Consider the following 14,742-nt stretch of genomic DNA (forward strand, 5'->3'; position numbering starts at 1 on the left):
TTTGTTGAATCATTCCAAATTGAATGGAAAAGTTAATTTTTTTTTTGCTTTGTTGGCATTGCATACACGTGAATGACACATCAACATTTAATTCATTTCTTAAAAAATTAAAAAGAATTATATAAATTGCTTTTAAAAATTAATTAAATATTGATGTGTCATCTATCTGGCACCCACATGTATGTCACGTTAATAGATGTTAATTTTCCCATCTATTGTGGGTTGATTTGACAAAAAATGTAAATCAAAGACTAAAAGAGACGAAAACTTAAATAAAAGACTAAAATAAATTGTTTATAAAATTAAAGGATAAAAAAATGATTATACAGATAAATAAAAGTGAAAAGATTGCAAGGGTGCTAGTCCGGCCTCGTTGAACTCCTTTGGCGAAAAGTAGGATTCAATTTTATAATGATAAAAAAAATAGAGCATGAGAAATAAAATTATTTTAAAATGGGTAATGGAAGAAATGACGAATCTGTAGAAAAGAAAAGATTTCCTGATCTGAATTCCAACTTGGCTTCTATTTCCTAACTTCAAAATCTCTTATTCCAAATTTGACCAATTTTAATTTCTCTTTAGTTTAGGGTGTCATTTAAATAATAAAATTCATAAAATCTCAAATATGCTCATAACATTTAACATAAATCAATTAGAGATAAAAACTTATCCTAATAAACTAAGTTTTTAATTTTTTGTTTTTCTAAGTAATCCTTATTTCCTTTTCCTAAATTCCCAATGTGACTGCAAATAATATGTTCAATGAAAAATATATTATTTGTTTACTAATTTCAACTAGCGTATGTTTTAATTGTTGAATTTCATAAATATATGATTTTTAGATTTTTTTTAATTTTAAAATATTGGATTTTTTATAGTTTTAGATATTTTATAAGTTCTTTTTATAAATTATTTTAATTGGTACACACACAAGCATTATCTGGAAACAAAAATTACAAAAAAAATGAAAAATTAAGAATGAATTTGGACAAGTAGATATCTAGATTTGTCTGTATTGGATAATTAGTGGGCAAAATGTGAAAATACAATTGAATGATGTTAGTAGATTACCAAAAAAATATCAACTATAAAGAATAAAATAGACCGTAACTCATTAAAATGAACTAAGCCGCCAGCACACCACGTCATGGCAGCTTGGATCTGGACGTGCTCATTCCAAGAAAATTTTGTGGAAAGTTCTTTTGTTGGCTAAACACAAACATTTTGAAAACTTTTTATTAACTATTTTCGGATTTTTTATTTTTAGAAAAAAAGGGAGACTTGTCAAAAGCTTCTTATTTGCGCAAATTGAATAGTTGAATTAATGCACACATGGATTGACCAATAGTGATGAATTTAGTTGAAAAACTAAAAAGTGGTTTTCAAAATGATAATAAAAGGCCAAATTTTAAGAACGTGCTAGTTTTTAAAAAAAATAAGGTTTTGAGTCGATTTCTTTAATATTTAAAGAAATAAATTTATTTTGAAAAGAGAAATAAAAAAAAAGTATCTTGTTAGACACGTTTTTAGTTGCAAACACTTTTTGCAGGATGTGTTTTTTAAAAATATATATTAATTCCTTTAGTTAGATGGTTTAACTCTTGATTCTTAAATTCAAATCCTCTCATTCTCACATTTATATATATATAAATTTTTATTTCATGTTGTTTCAAGCTTTTATTTTATTTTTATTTCATGTTTTTAACATATTAACTCATCCGGTTAGATGGTTAAATGATAGTGGTTTCATCTTTAAATCCCAAGTTTGATTCCTTTTCTAAGTACATTTGTATTTTTTTTATTTCAAGTTTTTTCTATTTCATGTTTTTAATTAATAAATATAGTGTTTTCAAGTTTTTATTTTTAATTCATATTTTTAATTAATAACTCTTTTATTTATAAAATTAAATAATTATTTCAAATATCATTATTTTTGGTAAATATAATTTTTATATGTGTAATATTTATTTTTCAATCCATATCATAAGTGTAATAAATTTTAGTGTTATATATTTTTTTATGTGTATTTGAAATATTTCACATGTAAACATAATGATATTTGAAATACCATACCCACAATGTAGATGAAAAATAATGATTTTGAAATATTTTACATATAAAAATAATAATTATATTTAAAATAATTATTTGATTTTATAAAATTAGAAATCACCATAGCCACAATATATGTGAAGAAAATAAATTTTTGACATATAAATATTACAAAAATATATCACACAAATTTTTTGATGTTTTTTTTAAATAAAAGACATTTAACATAATGATAAATATAAAAAATATATATTTATAATGTAATTGCTAATTTATATATATAAATAAAAGAATTATTAATTTCAAATATTTTTAACATAATGATATATATAATATATATTTTTATTATATAATTACTTATTTATTATTTGATTTTATAAATAAAAAGTTATTAATTTAAAATAAAAAATTTTGAAACATGGAATAAAAAATACAAATGTGCTTAAAAGAAGAATTTAAAAAAAAATTGGGACTTTTTATTAAAATTAGGGCCAAAACCAGTTGAGTTGTACAAAAACTTTAAAAGAGCAGCAAACTAATCTAAACTCTAAAAAAAAAAACCAGAAGCCTATGTCACGGGGCTAGACCTTTCGTCTTGCGATCCATGCGGCATTAGGTGGATTCTTTACTCAAAAACACCTAAGTCAGCTTTTACTTAAGTGAGGATTCCTTAGGAACTCCTCAAAGGCACCAAATTGAAGAGCGGAAGCAATTTATGCCAAAAGAAGAACCATAAAGAACAACAAAAAGAGCGCACACAAAGTGTTTGAGTAAATGCTCTCAATTCTCTTATTCACAAATATTAATGAAATAATGAATAGAATTAGTACAAATGAGGGGGGAGGCTCTCTATTTATAGTTGAGCTCCTCCAAAACCGACGGTCAAGATACATTTACATCGACGGACGAGATTAACATATCCCTTTATTTTAGAGATTTACAAGACATGCCATATCAAATCTAATCTAATATTTACAAGATATGATTCCCTCAATCTTCTAAGATTAGTTACCAAATTAGCCTAAGTTGCCATATCTTCATTATCGGGCCAACCCGGCTTCAATCTAACAGGCTTCTCCAACAGCTCTTTGAATCAGGCCAGTTCTCGTGGGCTAAATGATCCCCATCTAAACAATAGACCTCTATTGGATGCATTTGGTGCGATGGTCACGGGCTTTGAACTGCAGCCCGTGACACCTACATATACTTAGCCTAAGAAAACAATAACATCCTAAAAGCCCAACCAGGCCCCATTTTGATGTCCCCAATGCCCAACCTCCAAAAGACGAGCCCCTTCCTCTTCTTCAGATAATTTATCGTCCAATGCAGTCCCCAAGACCCATCTATTGATGATACTATTTCTCAGTCAAAATATATTCTCGAACCTTCCCCCTTTTTCAAGCAGTCTTGGCATCGATTTGTCCCAATGCCCCTCATCTACCCCCATACCCCTTTTGATTTCCCTTCCAAATTAAATCCCAGAATACGATTCACCTGTTGCCTCTCTCGGGGTTGTGAAAATTTTTGCTCATCATCCTTTACTTCACTACTTTGATCATTCCCACCAATCCTGTTCTCAAAAGGATCTCTCCCATCATCTTCCTTCAACCAAACACTAGTAGTTGTAATTGCCCTTTTCCCTGGCGCCCTCAAAGACAAATCCCAACCCAATTTAATTTCTTAACCTTTAGTCGTCACCGCCAAAAGGTAAAAACTATCTCCATGTCCAAGACGATTATACAAAAAATAGAAGAGAGTCAATTTTTCATACTGAAACCTAGCATATAATTGTTTAAAGTCAATGTTATCAGTTTTTTCCTCTTTTTTAATGGGACCCTCACATCCGCAAGAACTCGCACTCTCATATAGCTTTGATAACCCTTGCTAATTTGCTCCGCATCATATTCAACAAAAGACCCAAAAAAATGCTCCAAATTGTTTAGCAACTGCTTCCGACATCATACCCGATGGTAAATCATGAATTTGAACCTAGAAAAAGGAATATATCAAATGTACTTCCATTGGGTCCTCATTTACCAATGGCCTACGAAAAACGAACATATGATTATTAAAAGTCCGCGGAGCATCATTAATCACCCTATAGATATCCACCTCATGATAGAACTTGAACATGAACCTCTTCTCCCCTAGAATTGTAATTACCATTCCACCAATAGGATGCCATAAATTAGCCGAGGTATTCGTCATGGTTGAAAAGTGCACCATACTTGCTGTCAAAAAAACCCCACCAAGCAAAAAGCCTGACGCGATTCCTCCTCCTTCAATCCCTCTTCCACTGCCCACGCATTCTCCTCTCTATCATCTATTTTCAAGCCCGCTATACCGTCTTCCATAATCAAACCAAAACTTTCGGCCAATAAAAGTAATTTCTTGATCAATTTACTCTTTTTCTGCCTATCAACATAATAGAATCAAGCACCAAAATCGTAAAAAAATTAGAGTCCTACTTAAAACATGCCTTACTAGTAAACGAAATTTTAAAGAGAATGTGCCAGTACGGGAAGACTTCTACAATTTTTAACTTAGCTATGAATCATCCTTGTATTTAAATTCAAATAAGTGAGTTTTTTTTATCAAACCGTTTGACTATCTTAAAAGAAGAATTAAAATTGAAACTTAAGATGAAATCACTATTATTTAACCATCTAACTAAAAGAATTAATGTGTTAAAATATTAATTAAAAATAAAACAAAAACTTGAAACAACATAAAATAAAAAATACAAATGTAAGTATGAGAGGAATTGAACTTGAGGTTCAAGGATAAAACCACTAACATTTAATCATTTAACTAAAAGAGTTTACATGTAGAAAAACGCGTTCTGTAAGCAGGTTTTTCAGAAAATGCGTCCTACATGACACGCTTTTGGCTGAAAACACGTTCAGTAGGGCGCATTTTTTGTTTCTCTCTCCAGAATTGGCCTATTTATCTAAATATAGTAGAAATTAGCCGAAAACCCTAATTTTTTTAAACTGATATATTCTTAAAATTTGGCTAAAATAAAACATGTGAGAATTTTTAAAAATATTTTCATTAAAAATATGTTGCAAAATTACAAAAAAGCTGTAAACAAAGGTTTTTAACTTTTAAGTTTAATCAATAAATTGACACTAAATCAAGTTTATATAAATGTAAACATAATATTTTTCAATAATTTTTAAATATAAAATACTACAAAATTTTATCATCTATCTTAACAAAACCTTTCGAGCATCATTATTAACTCCTTAATCTTGCTTTCCCCGGGCAACTGACCTCCTGCTGATGGCAACTTGGCCTCCTTCCTCATTGAGATCATCTTCATTCTCCTCTTTCCCTCCTTCGGTTTAATAACATTCTTAGCCATTTTTTGGGGTAATTTGATGTATCTAAGGAGCTGCTCTGATATTGACAAATCTAAGAACTTTAGAAACCTTACCACCCTCAAATCTGGAGTTTTGAGGAGGGAATGACAGCTCCTATGGTGCCATGGTTCATCAACATCCAGTAGGGTTAATGAGGCAGCAAGAGATGGATTGGACCATGACATCAAACTTGTTGGGAGACATTACTCTAGGACTGGAAACAATGAGATTTCGAGATAAAAAAAATGAAAATTTAGATAAAAAAATTTTACAGAAGGAAAATTAATATTATAGATGAAATTCAATGAAAAGTATTTTGGATGAGAAATGTGGCAAAAAAAGATTAAATTGTAAACTCAGAAAAGTTAGAGGACTAAAGTGTAAATTTGAATAAAAAGAGAAATATAATTTATTATTGATTTTTTTACATGAGAATAAAATTGTCATGTGTATTGGTATGATGAAAACCACTTTTGGGATCATATTGAAAAATATTTGAAAGTACGAGATTAAATGGTAAATTTTTTATTTTTGCCAAGAAAAGGGGAAAGTATAATTTTTACTATTCAAGGATTTTTATTAAGATTTTGATGTGAATTATGAGATTTGAATTTGATAAGTACCTATTGTTAAAAAGTTTAACATACTAACAATGAATATTGATTTGATAAATGTTTACAGTAGTGTAGGTTTGAATATCCCGAAAATGAGAAGATATTCGAAGACTATGTGCTTGTGACCATGTGAAGTTCGTTAAGAGTGAGCAAAATCCAATTCGGTTTAAAAAACTTGATAAAAGTTCAAATTTTGAATTAAATAGTTCGGGTTATTTGAGTTAATCAAGTTATTCGGATCAACTCGAATAAAAAATTAAGTTTTTCAGTTTAACTCGAATATGAATTGCACAATTCAAGTTATCAGAAGATCTGAATAAGAAAAGGCAAAACTACGTCGTTTTGATAATTGTTTACCTTTTCTAAAGTTAAAAGACAAAACTATTAAGTTAAAAGGAAAAACTACGTTGTTTTGATACATGTTTACTCATTAAGTTAAAAGGCAAAACCATTATATTGTTTTTGTAGATAAATAATTTTGTACTTCGTCTACTAGTTAAATAATCAGTCCATGTAAACGCAACATTGAGTATAAATAATAGGATTCGTTAACTTGACTTGAAATTTTTTGACTCGATTCGATTCGATTAAAAAAAATTCAAATTGAGTTTGGTTGCTAAACTAGGATTTGTCAACTTGACTAACTCGAAATTTTTTTACTCGATTCGACTCGACTCGATCGAATACTCACCCCTAACGTTCGTATACAAGGGCTGGATAAAGCTATTTGCATGTGCATTGGTTCAAATTTTCAACTTCATTATTATTTAGGTCATGTAAACCGAGCAAATTACCAAAAAAAGTCTGTTTTTTTCAAAATTTACCAAAATGGACCGATTTTTTGATTATTTACCGGAATGGGTCATTTTTCGGGAAATCGCGTCCACGTCAGCGTGATGTCAGTGTACGTGTCAGGACATCGCGTCCACGTTAGCGTGACCTGCTGACGTGGACGTGATGTAGGCCGCGCGTGAACAGTACCCCAACGGTCAAAATTTTGACCGTTGCCCCCCCAACGGTAAAAAAAAACTATAAATACCCCCACCCCTTTATTTTTTTTCACAAACAAATCCTATCTAATATTTCCTCTCTAATCCTCTCAATTTCCTTCCAAAATTCTCTCAATTTCCTTCCAAAATTCTCTCAAACCCATATTTAATTTCAAATTCCTCTCAATTTCCTTCCAAAATTCTCTCAAATCCATATTTAATTTCAATTTCCCCTCAATTTCATTTTTTAAAATAATTTTAATTTTTTTTTATATTTTTTTAAAATAATTTTAAATTTTTTTATATTTTCATCAATGGCCGGATCATTAATTCGTCTTGATAGGAATCACATATCGGTGGAGCAAATGAAAATGGTAAGTATTAAATTTAATTTTTAAATATTATTTAAGATTTTTTTATTTATACATTTTTAGATAATTATTAATTTATTATTTGTTATAAAAGTCTGAAGATCGGGTATTGGAATGCAATATCCGGAATATGCATGCTCTTCCATCACCATTAGTAGAGAACTACTTGCGGGAAGCGGGTTTTTGGCACGTGGCGACGGTAGGCCGATGATGCAAGTTGGACCCGAAACTGATCAGTGCGTTGATCGAGAGGTGGAGACCCGAGACGCACACATTCCATCTTCCATGTGGAGAGTGCACTATCACTCTAGAAGATGTCAATCTCCAGTTGGGATTGCCAGTGGACGGGCACCCAGTCACCGGGTCTGCCCAATCTAGCAATTGGAAGGCGGTATGCTACGAGCTTTTGAGCGCTATTCCGGATAGAATGGATGGAGGTAAGGTCGAGATGGGCTGGTTACGTGCCACCTTCCCCGATCCGAATGCAAATTCAACCAAAATTGAAAGAATCCGATATGCTCGATCATGCATTCTTCAAATAATTGGAGGTTATCTGATGCCCGATACGTCACAGAGCCGTGTTCATCTAAGGTGGCTGCTAAAACTCGTTGATTTTAGAGGAGCCGGTGAATTTAGTTGGGGGTTTGCCGTCTTGGGAACATTATATCGGGAGATGTGCGGGGCGACGCGACCGAGGAGAGCAAACATCGGAGGTTGCCTGTCACTACTGCAATCATGGGCACGGTTTCGCTTTCTATTTCTACGTCCTCGAGTGAACCACCCATATACATTTCCACTCGTAACGAGGTAAATTTTATATTAGATTTTGGAATTATTATGTAGATTTTGTAAGAATAAAAGTATGCTAAAAATTTATTTAATTAGGTGGAACCATCCGGCAAGTTATCGTGGATTACCGTCTGAACTTGAAGATATTGGAGCAACAGTCAGAAGCAGAAGTAAGTATTATTGCAAATAGATATTTCCATACATTCGCTAGTCGATTGATATTTAGTATTTAGTATTTAGTATTATGTATATAACTAATATTTCTATCATGTTCATATAATTTCAATGGACACCATACGAGGATCTGGCAATTCGGGCAGTAATCCCGGAAGAGTTTTTACAAAATCCGAACGCTTGGCACGCGAAAGTGGTGTTGATCAACTATGCAACCGTGGAGCCCCACCAGACAGACAGAGTGCTACGACAGTTTGGATGTAGACAACCGATTCCTGCGAACCCTGAGGTGTTTGACGATCACCACAAAATCGACCTTCGGCTATTAGGTACGGATTGGTCTAGATACAGGTTCGAGTACACGAAAATGTAGGAAAATCGGCATGAATATCTACCTACTCAGGAACAAATCATCGTTCCGGAGTTAGCGTGCGTTCCAGAATACATGCCATGGTTTAGGATCCATGGCAAGCCGTATTTACTTACGCCAGAGGAGAGGTAGCGGCAAATACGTGTCGGAAGGAAAATGCGCGGGCCTCTAAATCCAAGACGAAAAGACTACGAAGGCAGCCCCTCAACGAGGCCCAGATAGTCACCCGGCTCATCATCAGCGGCCATGCAATCACGTCCCAAACGAGAGCACCGACGCAGCCACCTGACGCAGCAATTCAACAGATGATACCCACGCAACCGCCTTTCCTTATGATGCCAGGTGTGTTTCCTAGCCCTTATATGTACCCTAACCCTTACATGTATCCTTTTCCGAATCCTATGGCATGTTGGAGCCAAATGCCCGGTTCAGCTCCATTTCCTGTTATGCCGAGCGGACCGCCGATATCTAGGCCAGCGGCGCAGGAGGGATCGCAAGGGGGGCCGTCGGGGAGCTCTCATTTTTACCACTCGCCACCAACGTATGGCTTTCAAACACCATCGCCGTTCATGATGCAAACACCTCCACATACACTACTCTTTGAAGGTGGATCATAGTCCTAAGTCCGACAACCAGATGTTGAACCGGAAGAACCACAATCACCACCGGAGGAAGAACAATCGCGGCCGGAAGCTAGAGGAAGGAAGAATCCAGCGCGTAACCGTCGACGGCCGCCATGTGGAACCGAATACCCTGGGCATAGACATTGATTGCCGTATTTAATTTTTTTATCTGATGTAATAAAATAGAAGTTTATTTAATATAATAAAATAGAAGTTCTATTTGATGTAATAAAAACCCTAATTTAATTAAAAACCCTAACTTAATTAAAAACCCTAACCCTAACCTAATTTAATTAAAAACCCTAACTCTAACCTAGTTTAATTAAAAACCCTAACCCTAACCCTAACTTAATTTAATTAAAAACCCTAACCCTAACCTAATTTAATTAAAAACCCTAACTTAATTAAAAACCCTAACCCTAACCTAATTTAATTAAAAACCCTAACTTAATTAAAAACCCTAACCCTAACCTAACTTAATTAAAACCCTAACTTAATTAAAAACCCTAACCCTAACCTAACTTAATTAAAAACCCTAACCTTAACGTAACTTAATTGAAAACCCTAACCCTAACCTAATTTTACATAATTTGATAATTTTACTAACCATTAACACAATTGTTGGACTTAATAATTTTACATAATTTGATAATTTTACTAACCATTAACAAAATTTTAGGACTTAATAATTTTACATAATGTTAGATTTGGTAAAATGTTTTGACTGGTACTAACAATTAAGAAATTAAACTAATTTGATAATTTTACTAATAATTAATACAATTATCAATTAATAATTGAATAAAATAATTTTTTTCTAAAATTACATTCAACTATTGCGATTAGGGCATGATCGACTTGTATGGCCTGAGTTCCTACACCATCCGCACAACTTCTGTTGACTGGTTGTTTCTCGGATATCCATATTGTTCCGTATTCTAGTGGAGCAAGGTCGACCCTCTGGTTTGCGACGCAATTCTCTATCCGGTAACAGCTTAAAAGGAGCAAGAGATACGGGCGACCACTTACGTTCATCTGGGACCGGTGGGAAAACGTGTCTCCATACGTTGTACATGTTTTCTAATTTGTACACTTCGTCCACATAACTCATCAGATCCAGACGGAGTTTCTGACAAGCTGCAATAACATGAGCGCATGGATAACGAAGTGCATCAAACTTCCCACAGTCACAAGTCCTGTTTCGCAAGTGTACATGATATTGCCCGCCAACAACACCTTGGTGCGGTCTGTCAAACTCCGTCACGCGAAACCATAAATTGTCTCGATCGTGACACACTGTGTGCATGATGTTTTCCCTCGCCTCCGCCTTGTTAATTTCTTGAACTACCTTATTGCACCATACATGGCCACCTTACATCTGGCCTGCATAAGTTGCTTTTCGCTTTGGAAATAGCGCCGCCAAACAGAAATATGTCTCTCGCACAACCGATGTTATCGGTAGATGGCGCGTTCCTTTAAGAATAGAATTTATACATTCTGCCAGGTTCGACGTCATATGGCCATATCGTAGGCCTCGGTCGTATGCTTGTGCCCACTGTTCGAAACGTATGTTACAAAAGTAGTCCGCCCCTTCTCCGTTTTGGGATCGTAAAATTGCCAACATCTCGGTAAAACGATCTTTATTTATTTCATACCCTGCCAATATAAGATCATAGCGAATATTTTATACCACTTCTACCAATAAAATTAATTCAAATTGACAAACGAAATAATACAGTTATAGACTAAATACCCATGTTGGTCACTTGTAGTCGTTCGCTCTTAGATGGATATTGCCTGTAGTAGTTCGAAGCAACGTGCCTTAGGCAATATCTATGGTGTGTGCGCTGCCACAAGCTTCCCTCTCGATCAAATGCAGCTAGTATACCGGTGCCTCGATCTGAAATAACACAGATATCAGGTTGGGGGCACACATGCCTCCTTAACCTCGAGAGAAAGAAATCCCAGTAATCAGACGACTCCCCCGGTGTTATTGCAAATGCAATTGGAAGAATTCTCCCACTGTTGTCCTGTGCCACTGCAACCAATAGCCGATGAGTATACCTACCGAACATGTGCCGTCTTGCACCGCACACTTCGCCTCAAACTTATCAGATTTTGATTTAACGTCATGGTAATTAATGCCGTTTTTGATGCTATGCTGTTTCAAAGCACCAATAAAACTATCCTTGTTGGTAAACTGATTACCAACATCAAGTTCACCGAAATCTACCCCCGAACTTGTACGATCGCGCAACCGGTGTGGTAGATCTGGAAACTCTAACGCATCATCCGCTGACAGATCGACATTATGCATGTGGGCTGGAGGTGAGTATACTCTGAATCGTGGATTTTCTTCTTCATCTGAACTCCTTTCAACATCTTCACCTTCTGTTGGAATCGGTTCCGGTTCAGAAAATAATCCCACTTCTATACCATCCGGCCCGGGCTCTCGAGGTAGATCCACATCGGAGTCATCTTCTAACCCACAATCATCTGCAGCGTACGACGTCCCCTCACCGGTTGACGTCTTAGGTAGTACGTCATCCCTTCTTATAGGCATTTGATAACTTCCCCAATTGGATGTAGATTGTCATCCACTAGAACTTGATGCAGTTCCCCAGTACGTATTTCCAGCATCAAACGTCGAACCACCGACGTACATGTCCAATCCACTGACAGAGTGTCTTACCGGGGATGTGTAATCGACACCGCTACCGAACATGGGCTGTTCTGTATTTTGTAACCTACTAATCGAGTGTCGGCCAGGGGTCGTGTATACATCTCGAACACCGGACGGAAGTACATCAGTTGGCGACGTAAATTGTACATATAACTCAATATAAGTTGCACCACTAGCAAGATGAGTCTGCACCATTGCCTCCAAGCTACGATCACCTTTTATGTCGAACGAGTCATATGTCACCGAATCAACACAAGAACAAAATCAATACGTGATTGACAAAACTTTCATTGGCGTTGTTCTGAAGATTTTACGCCTAATTCTTTGACGAAGTTCTGTCAAATCTATGTTCTGGTTAAATGACAGTCGCACCGTATTCTCCGAAAAAAAAACAACACCATTCTCGGTGTGGCAAACCTCACTATCGTAGTAAATAACAGTACTAATACGTTCACTCATTTTGAAACTTTAACTTTCTTAGCCTCTCTAAATTGTTTCTGCTATGACTTATGCATTCTAAGAACATTTTCTGTCTAATTTATAGACTCAGCCCAAACTTGCTACTGTAGCAAAATCGCGTCCACGAGGGCGCGATTTCACAATTTCTTCTCAAATAGCATCCTGGTAGAAGCGATTTTATACTATTTGCTCAGAAACGTCAAAAAAATTATTTCTTACATGACCTACTGTAACAAAATCGCGTCTACGAGGGCGCGATTTCACAATTTTTTCTCAAATAGCATCTTGGTAGAAGCGATTTTATACTATTTGACCAGAAACGTCAACTCGAAATAATTTATTCCGGGACCTAAAAACCCTAAAAAGCCTGAACCCTAAATTCTAAAAGCCAAAAAAACTAAACGTGAAAAAACGTCAAAATCGCGTCCCCAGGAACGCGCTACGTGGACGCGATTTCCCGGAAAATGGCCCATTCCTGTAAATAATAAAAAAATCGGCCCATTTCGGTAAATTTTGAAAAAAACGGCTTTTTTTTGTTAAATTGCCCATGTAAACCTTTATTTTTCTTGCCATCAGTCTTTATTAATACGTTGCTTGGTAATGATTTTATTAACGTTATATATGAGTTTATGATTTTCAAAGTTTGAATTTTATGGGTATTTAAATTTTAGTTGTGAAATGATTTTTTATTACAATATTTATTATAAATTTCTTTAATTTTGTTAGATTTTTATTTTATTTTAATTACAACTAAATAATATTGTTTTTAAATAAATAAATAAATATATCTTTAATATTTTTGTTGCCTATTGTTATTACCATTGGAATATATTTTATTGCAAAATAAAATTAAACAATCATAATAACATCGTTACGTATAAACTTTTGAAATCAAATATTATGGTTGTTAAAATTAACTTTACATAATGACTAAATGATGTTGTGTAACATAAAACGTATCCAATTATTATGATGTTTTTGTAATACCAATTTTTCTGCCCGGGCCCACAAAACATTAAGGCCCAAAATTAAACTAACCCAATTACCCATTTACAGGCTAAACCCAAAACAAAATATAGCCCAACAATTAAATAAAAAAACTCTAAGAAAAAACCCTAATAGCAGCAAGTAGCGCCGCAGCAAGCCCCCGCCTCCAGCAGACTCCCCAAGCGCCGCACGTCTCGGGGCCGACTTCTCCTCGCGCGCCAAACTCTCTACGAACACCTGCAAAAACAGACTCAATGAGTCCAAAGGAGAAAAACAACAAGCAATAGCATTTTTTGTTTATTTTCTTTTTTGGGCTATAAAAAGCCACTTTGAATCTGTAAAAGAAAAAAAAGAGATACTAAAACAGAGAGAATACAGAGAAAATAGAAATATAAAATTTATTTTTTCAAAGGTGATCTTTTCTTTTTTTACTTGGCGCATTGTTTATGTTTACATATATTTTTTTATATTTTCTTTTAGTTTATTTTATTTAAAGTATAAAAAAAAGGGAGAAGGGGAATCTTACCGTTCTTCGTCAAGGACGCCGGATTGTTGCCAACTCCGTCACGATTGGAGCGTTGGCACAGGCGAACGGCGGCGCAAGGATGCTAGGGACGAAACCGTAGCAGAGCAAAAGAGGGCATTTTTTATTCTTTTTCTTTCATTAGGTTGCAAATGATTTTAGAGGAAGAAATTTGTTTTAAATAACTGAGCAAAACGGCGCCGGTTTACCCAGGCATGACCCGCGCGGTGACCCGACCCGGAGGGGAGGATCCGCGCGTTATAGCCTAAATGGGGAAATTACGCATTTAGGCCCTCCTGTTTGTGACGCGTTTCAATCAAACTCATTTTTTTTAAAAAATTGGGCCGCATATTTTATTTTTATTTCAATTTTGTCCCTCGCTGCGTAGCGTTTTTGGAAGGCGGGAATAATTTCCCTTTTGGTTCTCCACTGTTGTGCGCGCATTCAATTTAGTCCTATCTTCAATTTTATTTCAAATCTGCCCCTTTTTTCGTTTTAATTCAATTTAGTCCATTTTTAGTTATTTTTATTATTATTTTTTATGATATTATCATTATACCATCATCATTATTATTATTATTATTACATTATTTGCTATCATTATTACTATTGTATTTACTATACATATACATACGCATATTTCATATACAATATATGTGCATGTCTTTAATATATACTTTTAAGCCTTCATAAATATGCATATATTTTTTACATACATACTCTTTTATATATATTTTTATTTT

At 34.4% G+C, this 14,742-nt stretch overlaps 1 long non-coding RNA gene across 1 annotated transcript; it reads right to left on the reverse strand.

Annotated features, from left to right (window-relative positions):
* Positions 1-13,390: 13,390 nt before the first annotated feature.
* On the reverse strand, positions 13,391-14,127 carry LOC121218285 (uncharacterized). The gene is made up of 2 exons (XR_005914484.1): positions 14,003-14,127; positions 13,391-13,713 (listed from the first exon to the last, which is right to left on the reverse strand). It is a non-coding gene; the product is annotated as an uncharacterized lncRNA (long non-coding RNA).
* Positions 14,128-14,742: the final 615 nt, after the last annotated feature.

Source organism: Gossypium hirsutum, chromosome D06 (genome assembly GCF_007990345.1).
Source record: "Gossypium hirsutum isolate 1008001.06 chromosome D06, Gossypium_hirsutum_v2.1, whole genome shotgun sequence".
NCBI lineage: Eukaryota > Viridiplantae > Streptophyta > Magnoliopsida > Malvales > Malvaceae > Gossypium > Gossypium hirsutum.